Consider the following 12812-nt stretch of genomic DNA (forward strand, 5'->3'; position numbering starts at 1 on the left):
GCCTGGCACTCTCTCGCCCTCCCCACTCTCCACATCACACACACACACACACACACACACACACACACACACACTTGCACCTCCCCCGTCTCACTCAACCCCGCTTATCAAAGTTTTTGCTTCTTCAGCTTCCCTTTCCCATGCACAGACAAAACACTGCACAGCTCTTCTCTTTGTTTCTTCCTCCCTCATGGTGCTGTTTAATCTTCCGTATGGTTTACAGTGGTTATAATCTGAATCTCCTGCAAAATGTGTGGGTATTTCAACCAAATCTCCAGAACAAATATTGGCATTGTACGTTTCTGCAAACCATGTAACATTTGTACATTTCATCTGTAGCGGACATGTTTTTCTTTACATTTCTTTACATTTCACACCTCAGTTTTGTGATTTGACAACACTGTGGTTAAAATGTGGGTGTGTTTAGGTGCAAAACCCACCATGTTTCTGCATAAAATACACTGGTCACTTCAAAAAGGTCTGGGACTGTCCTGAACTCTGGTTAAAAAATCCCCACCTTTGTCACTACAAACACAGCTGGACATGTCCCAAGTTCTTGTGAATAAATATCTGCTTTTGTCCCTACAGTAAAATACCTGCTTTTGTTGCTCCAACACCGCAAGAAATGTCCCAAACTCTTGCTAAAAATACTCACTTTCGTCACTAAAAATAGGGCTCTGAATGTCCTAAACTCTTGTTAAAAAATACCTCCTTTTGGAACTACAAACATGGCTAGAAATGTCCTCAACTCTTGTAGAAAATACCTGCTTTTGATACAACAAACACTGCCAGAAATGTCCTAAACTCTTGTAAAAAAAAAATTCTTCCTGTTGTTGCTTCTAACACGACTGAATCTTCCCAAACTCTTGCTAAAAATACCCACTTTTGTCACTAAAAACAGGGCTCTGAATGTCCCAAACTCTTGTTAAAAATACCTCCTTTTGTAACTACAAACATGGCTAGAAATGTCCTGAAATCTTGTTAAACAAATGCCTGCTTTTGACACAACAAACACCACCAGAAATGTCCTGAAATCTTGTTAAACAAATGCCTGCTTTTGACACAACAAACACCACCAGAAATGTCCTGAACTGAAAAATACCTCCTGTTGTTGCCACTAACACTGCTGAAAAAGTACCCACTTTTGTCAGTACAAATACGGCTTGGAATGTCCCAAACATGTTAAAAAAGACCCGCTTTTGTTGGTCTTGAACAGTAGTTTGTTGCTGTCTGCTGCTTGACAGCCAGCTTGCCTAGGTGTCACAACATCCACTGTCCCCTCCTCTTCCTGATGAGAAGCTCAGCTCATATCTGAACCACGTCATACTTTTGAAACCTACAATTGTAACATATCCGTGGCTTTGCAGAAATGTACAATGCCAACACTGTATTCTGGCAACTGGGCAGGGCATTTCTCTGTACCAACTTACCAACAGACTGAAGGTCAGACAGACAAACAGAAACATGCGTGTTGACCTCAGGATTTGGCTGAACTTTAAGGAGCATTAACCGCCTCGCATTCGACACTCACCCTTGAGCTTTCCTCACTCTCACTATAGCACGGGTCAACGAGCCTTTCAGCAGACTCACACACACACACACACACACACACACCTGCACGCAGAGGCGAAGACATAATGATAAAAGTGATGAAAGTGTATGATCTGAGTGCCTAGATAAATGCCATTGTTTTGATGGCACCTCGTAAATACAACATCCAGACAGGCTATTACTACAGAGCAGGTTAGGGCCAGTTAGTGCTCTACCAACAGGGTGATGGATGAGAAGGTAAAAGTGCAATCACTCTCTGTGCTTATCTTTATCTCTCTCTATCAATATCGCTGTCTTTCTCTTGCTTTTTGCTCCCCCCGTTCTCTCTATTAGAGACACATTGATCACCAGCCGCTGGCATATCACCTGAGTAATGGCTAAGGGTGTCTGGGCTTTAAAACCACCCCAGTAGAGCGCCAAGAGCTTTATCATGGCGACAAGGCAAATGGCTGTTCACATAATAAAGTGTGCCTGTGTGTGTGTGTGTGTGTGAGAGAGATCATACTGCACGGATTTTGCCATTAAGAGGAGACATCAAACACAACCCAATAAGGATCCCAGACCACCAGACCTGCCACAAAGCGCAGCACTACTAGACCACTTTAAGTCATTAATAATCTTTTCAGCATGTGCGTGTGTGTTTCAGGTTCCTCAAACCACACTCTCAGTATTCTCAGGGGATATTTGCACTTTAACCCTTTAACTTACTTACTTTCTTGCTATGAGTTAGAAAAGAAGATCGATACCACTCTTGTGACTGTGTGTCACATATACACATAACAGACATTAGCTTAGCTTGGCATGAAGACTGGATGAGGAGAAACCTAACCTGGCTCCGTCCAAAGCTAATAAAATCCACCTACTAGCGCTGCTAAAGCTCACTGATTGATTGATATATCTTGTTTGTTTGTGACTCCAGGAGGTCAGTGCAGCCGGCCTAGAAATTGTTCAGCGTGTGAAACCAAAAGTTGATGTTTTCACACTTCTTGTACATATTAAACAAATGCAATGCAATGTGCTAATTAGTGAGCTTAAGAGGTGTTGGTAGGTGCTCGACAGGCCAGCTGTGTCCCCCAGGCCGCTAGAAAATGCACCAGGCTTTGAAGCCAATTTTCATAGTGGCCAAACAGGGCTGCTGCAGTTTCCAGGGTCCATCACATGATGCCCTGCAGCCCAAAAATACTTGTTCCTATTGACTTACATTGGGAAAAAGATCAGTGGAAAACCTTTTTTAAGAGCACCACAATCCCAGCTAAATGATTCGTTTCACCATGAGGAGTTGATCCATTTGATCAGATAACATTTGGAAAGTCTACAAGAGCTGCAAGATTAAATCATATTATCCCCAGTTAATTTAGTGGAGCGTTAAACCTGAAGTAAACTGTTCAGCCAGCGGCAGTTAGACGTTCAGTCGCACTTGGCCAACCACCGCTGCTTTAAGTCTCTGGTGCACATGCTCTATAGCCTGCACAGTGCAGAAGTAGTGCCGACAATCCCTTGATAATTTGGGTAAGGTTTACAGGTTTCCCCTGTAGACTGTACAGTAAAGATGGCAACATGACAGCACCCTAAAAGTGAAGCCAGAACATCTCGATCGCCCCCTGGTGGCTGGCTGCACATAGGTCATAAACTGGGTCTCTTCCATATTAGTGGATGAGAAATGCACTAAAAATCAAAAGCGTATATCAAAAGAGATGGTTTCTGTCATTTTAGGTAGTTTGTTATCACGCTGATAACTTGCTTAAGTGTTTATTTTTCCAAAAAGTTTGATTTTAATTAGTTATTTGATGCTATCCGGGATATTTTGGCTTAATTTTTGTACAGTGGGAGGAAAGGAGGATGCCTTGTCCATCTTTATTTACAGTCTATGGTTCCCCTCTGTTTTCAGTCTTTATGCTAAGCTAAGCTAACCAGCTGCTGGCTGTGGCCTTACTGTATATTTATCATTTAAACATGAGAGGGGTATCGATTTAGGGTGACCATATTTTCATACTCCCAAACCCCTGACCCTTAAATATACTGCAAATTCATGCACGCACAGGTGTATGTGCTTATGCATGTGCCCTAGCCAGCACTGCTGCTATGGGCATGTGCATTACGTGCTGTGGGTTGGACACCAGTGCCGGAGGGGGCACAAAAACAGTCCAGTATGATCGGCATCAATCATAATCTTGTCATTAAGAGTTTCTTTGGGGTGGGGTGTTAACAAATCAATATCCTTAGGGCACTCAAATGGCTAGCAGCGGCCCTGACCGTGGGCATTTTCCTCAGCACTGGGTACATTTTTTTAACACTTAATATACCTACCTAGTGCACCTTTCAACACCATGGACACTGTGAACGCAGCATTTTCGTTGGCAGGTAGACTTCTTTACGACTGAAGGAGTAAGTCTCCTGGAGCACTGAAAACAGACCATCAAAAGAATCTTACTCAGACACTCCTCATGCGTTTATCCCCCACACTGAAACCTGACTTGGACTTAAGAGGAAAGGAAGTGGACAGGCCAAAACCTTGTGTGGAACACAAACCTTTGAACAAAATAAAACAGAGAGGAAAAAAGATAGAGATCCTACAATTCCAAACCCCTGTTGCTGTTTCTTTCCCCTCTGTGTTCTTTTCCACTGGTTTATTTTTCTTAAAGCGAAGGGCAGTCGGTGTGAGAAGGGCAGAGGCTGGGGGAAGAGAGAGCGAGTGCCACGTTCATGTGTGTGCGTGCGTGGCAGTTTGCGCTTGTGTGCGTGTTGAGTGTGATGTGGTGGGGAGAGCAGAGGAGGAGGAGGAGGGGGCAAAGAAGGGGTGGAGGCCGCGGAGGTGAGGAACGAAAAGAAATTGGAAGAGAGAACGGGAGGGAGGGAGGCTGAAAAAAAAAGAGAGGTGACATGCCGTTGCCATAGCAACTGTTTAGGGTTTGGATGATTTTCCCTAACCATAATGGGGCTAGTTTGGAGCATAATGAAACCAGTCTGGCTTTCCTGGCTCTCACACCCCGGGTCATGTGAGCACACACACACACACACACACACACACACACACACACACACACACAGAGCTGAGAGAGTGACACATGTTTTGCTTTAGTACTTGTTTATGTTCATCCAACAGTGGGAGAGCAGAGCCATGGTTAACTATCAATTAAAGCGATGATCATAAAACAAGCACTTGTAAATAAACACTGCCAAGCTAACGTACAGAGAGGCAGGGAAAGAGAAAAAGAACAATGGAATGTTATTATAATATCACATATATACCTGTTCTGATTTAGTGGCATCTAGCAGTGAGGATTGCAGATTGCAACCAGCTGAAACTTCTCCTGGTTAGAATTCCTTCAGCGTGAGGTTTTTAGCAAGAGCTGGATTATCTGCAGAGGTCTCGTCCTCTTTAAAATAAACAGACCAGGTGATTAAATCCAGTACACTGAAAAAAGCAGTTTCACGTTACAAATCTCTCTTAAGCCTAGTTCACATCACACAATTTTCACCGCCATTTTGACGTCGCAGAAGATCTTGAGAGCCACCTTGGGTCAGAGGTGAGTTGGCAGATAGTCTGCCACGACGAGTCCTCATGTGTGAACAAGCCTACGAGCAAGTGGCCCCCTCGTCTGATGTGTCGTCTCCAAGTTTGGTGACGTCACCACATTATCTGGGGCTCTGTCGGCGAGGGCTCGGTGGAGAAGTCTTGTGGTGTGCGCACACAGGTCGTAACGCAGTTGGCGAGACTTCCGAAGACAGAAACACGTCGGTGTACGTTATGAACACTCAAAAGATTACGATAGTCTCTGTGACGCAAAATCAGGGTGAAAATCGTGTAATGTGAACTAGGCTTTACGCTGTTTCGCTCATCAGAGACAGGCTGCTAGCTCAGTACCTGCTAACGTGTGCTCACTTTTTGTCTGATCCAGGCATTTTGGAAGTTTTTAGCAGGAGCAGAATCCGCAGAGGCCTCTTCCTCTTCCTCTCCAAAACAAACAGAGACGGTGATTCAAACTGGTATAAACATAGAGAAAGGCAGTTTCGTGTTACAAATCCGTGCTTCTTAGACACTGTTCGGCATGTTGTAGATAGGCTGCTCGCCCAGCTGCTAACCTGCTAATGTGTGCTCCCATTTTTCTCTGATAATTTAAGATCCAGAACTTCAGGTGGTTTTAACCAGGAGCCAAATTATCTGCAGAGGTCTCTTCCTCTCCAAAAAGAATGGACCGGGTGATTTCAACCAGTCAAAACAAGGAATAAAGCAGTTTCAAGTTAGAATACCAGTGTTCCCAGTAATGCTGCTCATTACAGCAGGGCTTCTAACTACAATGCAAATGTCTCTTTCTAGAGCCAGTGTGTGGTTTGTCCGTTCTGGGCATTAGAAACATGGAGACACAACATGGTGATCTCCATAGATGGGAGCCTGCTACATATAAACGGCTCATTCTAAGGTACCAAAAACACAACCATTCTTATTTTCAGGTGATTATCCACTAAAGAAAACACACTTAATATATTATTTTCAGTTTCAGCCAATATATCCCCCTAAAGATATTAAAGTTCTCTTTAACTCGAGACAAAATCCCCACTTAACACCACAGATATAAGACCCCAATTCTTTGCTACACATGGTTTAATATCCTGGAAAGCATATTCCGCTCTCATGTTATAATGTAGCTTGCAGGCTTCACCCCACCAGGAACTAGTGAGTTTTCTGGGTTACTGCTTTCAATAAGTACGCTTATAAAACTTTCTGTGTTAATGGGGCTTTAAGCCAGCATATGCTACACATGGGGAGTAATAAGTCTCTATGTGTGCGTTAAAGAAGTTTGGAGGTTTGTGTCAAAGTGTGTGTGTGTGTGTGAGTTAATGTCTCCTCTGTCTCAGTATAATGAGCTCCCCTGGGCCTCCCTCACCTTCCACCCCTCCCTCCCTTCGCCTGCTTTTCCCTAAACTTGGCCCTATTAACCCCTCGCTTCCCCCTGTATGTTTATTTAAGTAGGGGATGGTGGAGAGGAAAGGTGAGTCGACCGCCTGTACACATGTTTATTTATACATAGGTAGGGCAAAGGAATTGAGGAGGAGGACATGGGGGGTGAGAACGGGTTGGTGTGACTATGTTTTTCATGTTTGGGATCCGACATACGGCCACATTTGTCTGCTGGGAATGAAGAGAGAAAGAGACAACAGCTTAGATGTCGGGTCAGTGGCTTCACACCTTGGACTGACCCAGTGGCCATGATGCAGAGGTCAACTCTATCGCTAACATGCTGAACATGAAGCCACTGAGTGTGGCGGCTCATCACCTCCAGTCTGACCTGAAACCTTAGAGGATCAAGGGTCAGGAGCTGCCCTTTACCAGAGTCTGTGTGGGTGTGGGTGTATCCCACCTGAGGGTGCAGCTGAAAACAAACTTTGTCACGTGACCAAACTTTTGTCAGCATACACACTTTGCAAACTAACCTATACATGTGTATGCTCAGAGGAAGTTCATCATTCTCACTGCGACTCAATGACCATTTACACGCACTCATGCACCAGTGAACCATCAGGAGCAATTTGGGGTTCATGCCTTGACATGCGGACTGGAGGAGCCAAGGATTGAGCCAACGATCTTCAGACTAGTGGATGACCCACTCTACCTCCTGAGCCACAACCGCCCAAGCAAAACTACCGCCACTGATTTTACTGATTAGATCTGAGAAAGTTTTTAAACCACTAATCACATTTCATGTTTTAAAGGAATAGGAAGGAATCATTTTGGGAAATAAACACTTTCTTTCTCGCTCCGCAACAGCTGCTGGCTATAGTTACATATTTTTAAATACAGTCTAGGCTTTGTGCGATATGATGGGATTACTGTTTATGGCCACAATAACAGAATGATATTCAATACTATAACACCTGTTTTAAATTTTGCACCATACAAATTCTGTACATTCAATCTCCTTCTCTTTTTTCTTGCTTTATTTATGTGTCACCACATTATTGTAGCACATCAAAAATGTTGCACAACGCAAACATATGTCTTACTCTGTTTATAATTACCCAAGCAATCCTAACTCCAGCAGGAAGGAAAAATTAAACAACAAACATTGGTCCACAGGGGGTGCCACAGCGATCGGTCGCATTTTAGCCATTTTGAAGTATTTTTCTGTTGTTATAGCGCCACCCAGTTGCCAATTAGAGTTAAATTTCTCCAGTCACCTTGAGGCGTCCTGTTCTACATATCTACCAAGTTTAGTAAAAATCCATATGGCGGTTAGGCCTAGACAAGAAATGAGCTCTCTAGCGCCCCCCTTTTGTTTGATGGGGTCAATAATGGAGGGGTCCCCTCAGATTATGTGTGGTCATATGCCTACAAAGTTGCGTGGTGATGGGTGAAACCCTTGAGATGTTCTACACCTTTATGTGATGAGCCACGCCCTCCGCAATATTCATTGCCTTATAGAAGCTCAGTTTTAGGAAGTTTTCCAACTTTTGCCAAGAGGGAACTTTAGATATTGCTCCCTAGATTATGTTCACCCAGTTTCATGCAGATCGCTCAAACTTCCTAGGAAGAGATCCATTTGAAGTGTTTTTCAAAAAATTCAAAATGGCGGAAAATCCATATAAGCAGAAGTTATGGGTTCTTGAGGCAAATGTGTTCCTCATGAGGAGAGGCATCTCTGTGCAAAGTTTCATGTCTCTACCACATACGGGGCATGAGATATGCCCATTCAAAGTTTGACATTTCAATGGGTTGCTATAGCGCCCCCCTTTGGCCAATTGATGTAATATTGCTTCATTGGCATCCTCCCATGACCCTCTACCACTGTGCCAAATTTCACATGGATTGACCAAGTCAGTGAGGAGAAAAACGTGGAACAGACACACACACACACAGAGTTTTCGTCACTAAAGATGGAAAAACCACAAATCTCCACTCCCATCTTCAAACTCAGCATCCAACAGACGACACAAGTCTGTCACTGACTCCATTCGCAGAGAGCAGCCAGACCAAAACTCCACCAACCCTCAATCACTGGGGCTGTTGAAAGGCTACAAAATATAGATGTGATCTGTACAAGAGCAGTTAAATCTGTTTATAATTAAAAATAATCTCACCATCTGATTGATCTGATTTATTGATCTCAGCATGCCGTTGTGTGAAACAGCTCTCACTGCCTTTAAATTGTTGTCACTTTATGGCCACTTATGGTTATTGCAACATATGCATCCCCAGTACATAGATATTTATACTTATGTGTCCCTCAGTCCGGCTTGTTTTTGGACAATAATTTCATATATCCTTATACTGCAGTCAGGAGAGTGGTGTCAATCTTCTCATCTAACTCTTGGCAAGGAAACAGATTATTTCCAAAAACACTGAAATATTGCTTTAATTTATAATCTCACAAAAGAAAAGCTTATAAACAACACTTTCTCTCCAAAGAGGTGGCACAGGGAGAGAAACATTTTTAACACCATTGCTCCAGGGTTGCAACTGGGTGAGAGTCGCCTCGCATATCAGCTTATCTGTAGCACGGAATAACAAACTGAAAGTCAAACATTTGCTGTTTGATCTCAGATTATGGACAAACTAACCTGATCCAAGCACAGCGAGCGCAAGAATGGTGCAAAAATGTGACTTGTTTGAGTAACCCTGGATATTTATGTCTCTCTCAAAGGCCTCGGTCGTATTAACTCTTGTAGCAGTACAGTATTTGTGTAAGGGTGTTTGGGACAGTAGTGATGCGGTCACAAGAAGGGATAAAGTGATTAGGCCCGAAGCTCAGTCCAGGACATTCTTTGGCTGTCTGTGTTACTACTGGTTTAAAAAGAGTATCACAAATCTAAATGTCGCAGATATCCCACAGGGTTTCACATGTTTTCTTAAAACTGATAAAAAATAATTGCAGCTATAATTCCTGTGTTTCCTGTTTCTGTGCTGGAATTTAGCCACTGAAGAGACAGAGACTGTAGCTGTACGTGTGAAGTGGGTTGCATCAGGTAGGTTACTGGCTGTCTGACAGCTTTTTTGGTGGGAAATTTTTTTTAGCAGCCTAATTTAGGCCCAGTTTGAGGTAGAGCAGGGGAGGGCTCAGGCCTCGGAATAGGAGCGTGGTCTCGACAGGGATTTCCCCGACTCTCTCTGTCTGTCCTGTTATCACTTGACTTTATCCCTACCTCCCTGCTGCGAGATAGTGGGTGCCATTTAGGCCTCTTAAAGCAGGATTAGTGCCATGCTTCCAACTCAAGGCACCTGATCTCAGCCCAGCCGTCTCGCGATGATGACGTCGCAGACATGCTGTCAAGGGATTTGACGCAAAAACATGTGCAAACAGGGCAGAAGAGTCTCTTCCCTTCACTCTGTATTTTGAAAAACAATGCTGCCAGTGGATTACCGTGCGAAAGGGCAAGCTATTTTGGAAGCGACAATCTGATCTCAGTGATACTGGGAGAGGGAGCGGGAAAAGAGAAGAGAAATAAACAGAAGTAGAAAGAGAAACAGAAAGAGAAAGACAGGTTGACATCCACCTATGAAAATGTAGGCAGAGACAGACGGCAAAGGTGAGACAGGGCGACGCCAGTAGGAAATAGAACGAGGTGGATGGAGGTGAAAGGCAGACAGAAAAATCCCACGTCTTTTCAAGTGTTGCCCAGCGTTGGTTAAGTCTCAGAGCTGCTGCCAGGGCACAGCTCTCAGTGCCACTCCAGCACAGTGAGCCTTTGTAACTCTGGTTCTCAGAGGAGCTCAGGGCCGCTCCAGCTGGCCTGTACCCAGCCAGGTTTTCTCATGTCAGGGCACTGACAATCAGGCACGGTGGGGTATAGTGGATATGGGGAATTTTTTTTTTTTACTTTCCAAAATAGCAACTAAAATCTACTTGATACCACTCACAGAACACACTGGGCAAAAGCTGCACATCACAGATCCAACATTTTAACAGCAAACAGAGCCCTTTTTAAATAGAGGTCTTTGTTTTATTGCATTCACTGCGGTTACTACTCTGCTGGGAACTCTAAATACAGCAGAAACAATACCTATACTGTACCACATTGAATAGTGTTATATACCAATACTACCAAAGGCTTATGTTTGGCAGCTCAAAGTGCTTCACATTATAACATAGAAAGTAACAAGCTAATCACAAGTCCACTCATTACTGTGATTGAAATACTTGCAATTCATTTTCTGAAAACTATTATTCTGCCTCCACTTAAAGGGTAACTTCAGTATTTTTAAACCTGGAGCCTATTTTCCCATGTTTTTGTGTCTAAGTGACTGATGGGAGCAACAGCTTTTGAAGCTGGTCCAGTATTGAGCGTGCCTGCACTAGTAAAACAGGCTGTAATGTAACCACAGGTTTCCACCGTTAGTGTCGTCCAAAAAAAGTGCTTGTTTTTGCCACTGAGAGGTTCAGATTATTATTAAGTATCTGACAGCCTTTTGGAAAGGATCCCTACAGAGATAACCTTTCTGTCAAAGTGTAAGATTCTTTTTAACCAGAAACAGTCCTGAAATCGTTACTGCTAAACCAACCAGACGCCGTTTAAATAAGCAATTATTTAAATGGTGTGTATAGAGGCAGCATATCTTCACATCTAACTGGGTGAACTAAGGGTTTATTTCAACCAAACCAGAGTTGGTGATTGTTGGAACAGTGGACGGACAAAGCAAGAAGGGTTTTGTGAGTTTTATTTTGTTTCTGTTGAATCTGAATAAAGTGTGTTTTGTGATGATAAAATTACTGTTTATTCATATGTGAAGAAATGGGCATAGATATAAAAAAGGCCCCACCACCTCTCCTACATAGGTGCAAAACATGCAGACTTTGTGGTGTTTCTTTTTTTTTTTTATCATTTTGCATGTCTTTGTAGTCTTTATGCATTGTTTTGTGGTTTTGTGTTTCTTTTTCTGTGTCTCTTTGCAGTTCCTCTGCAGTCATTGTGAGTCTCTTCCTGGTTGATATGTGTTAATTTCTCAACTCGGGACTCTCTGAACAAGCAATTGCTAGGTTCTCCAATTATCTTAGTGACAGATCCCAGTGCATTAAGAGTGAAGATCTATGCTTAGATACTGTAACTGTTTCCAAGGGTGTACCACAGGGCTCTGTATTAGGTCCACTTTTATTTACTATTTATATAAATAATCTGGGTCAAAGTGTGTCAGAACCAGGCGCAAATTTTCATTTTTATGCTGATGACACAGTGATTTGTTGTGCGTCAACTCTTGTACAGGCCATTGAATCTTTGCAAAATGTATTTAATGTGGTTCACCATACCTTACTTGAGTTGAAAGTTGTTCTCAACGCAGACAACTCATGCTGTTCACCAATGCCAGAAATGGGCCACTAAATGTTCCCATTCAGTAATCCATCCATGGGTTTGGCGATAGTGATTTTGGGGCTGTTTCTGGTCAAACACAAATGATCTTACTCTTTAATGAAAGGTCTATGCTATGTCTGTAGTGATCCTTTCCAACTTGAGCCTGTCAGTGGCAAAAACAAGCACTTTTAGCAGCGGTAAATTGATGGTGTCAAATGCCCCAAGTGGTTACATTGCAGCCTGTTTTGCTTTACTTTACTGTTTTGGTTCATGCAGATTGAAATGATGATGAGCCAAACTGTAACCGCCTGGTGAAAGCTTTGGAGAACATCCCTGACCTAAGGAAGAATTACTTGTTAGGTGCTGGCTCTGAAAGATCTGGTGACTGTGAAGGCTGAAGCAAATGATTCCCATCATTTTCACACTCATCAAACCAGTCAGAGACGACTCGAGACCTGTATGGAAGCATCTGCTCTCGTTTTTCTTGCTCAGTCATTCAGGTTTTCCTTCCATTTGTCACCTCTTTGCAGCTCATGGCCGACTGGAGAAAGCAGAGCTGTCCTAAAGTCTGAGATGACCCCGTCAAAAGCATCATTCATCACTCAGTAATAGGCAGTCTGTCTGTTTTGTCAGAGTTAAGAGGTGAAAATAAATCACAGCTTAAAAACAGGGAGGCAACAGGAGGTTTAGCAACAACCTTCAGCTCCTCCTCCTGTCCTTCCACTCTTTCTGCACAGATGAACAGATAAGAGCAGACAATACACTTCTTTGAATGCAGACGAGGAGGAGAGGAGCTTGACTGATGAGCACGCTGCTCACACGCACACACACGCACACACACATACACACACTATCAGGCACTTCGAGAGGCTTGTGACAGGCACATCTCCATGAGTGTGTTATCATCTCTCTTTATGAGTCTCTGACAGGAAGCAGGGCTGCACTCTAAAATTACATGTCTCTGTGTCCGCAACCCCGTC

The 12812-nt window shown here is 43.3% G+C and overlaps 1 long non-coding RNA gene across 1 annotated transcript in view; it reads right to left on the reverse strand.

Annotated features, from left to right (window-relative positions):
* Positions 1 to 5432: 5432 nt before the first annotated feature.
* LOC125895968 (uncharacterized) overlaps positions 5433 to 12812 on the reverse strand; it is a 48639-nt gene continuing 41259 nt past the window's right edge. The window contains exon 4 of the long non-coding RNA XR_007450228.1: positions 5433 to 5535. This is a non-coding gene — a long non-coding RNA (uncharacterized LOC125895968). The remainder of the gene's footprint in view (positions 5536 to 12812) is intronic.

Source organism: Epinephelus fuscoguttatus, linkage group LG10 (assembly GCF_011397635.1).
Source record: "Epinephelus fuscoguttatus linkage group LG10, E.fuscoguttatus.final_Chr_v1".
Taxonomy (NCBI): Eukaryota; Metazoa; Chordata; class Actinopteri; order Perciformes; family Serranidae; genus Epinephelus; species Epinephelus fuscoguttatus.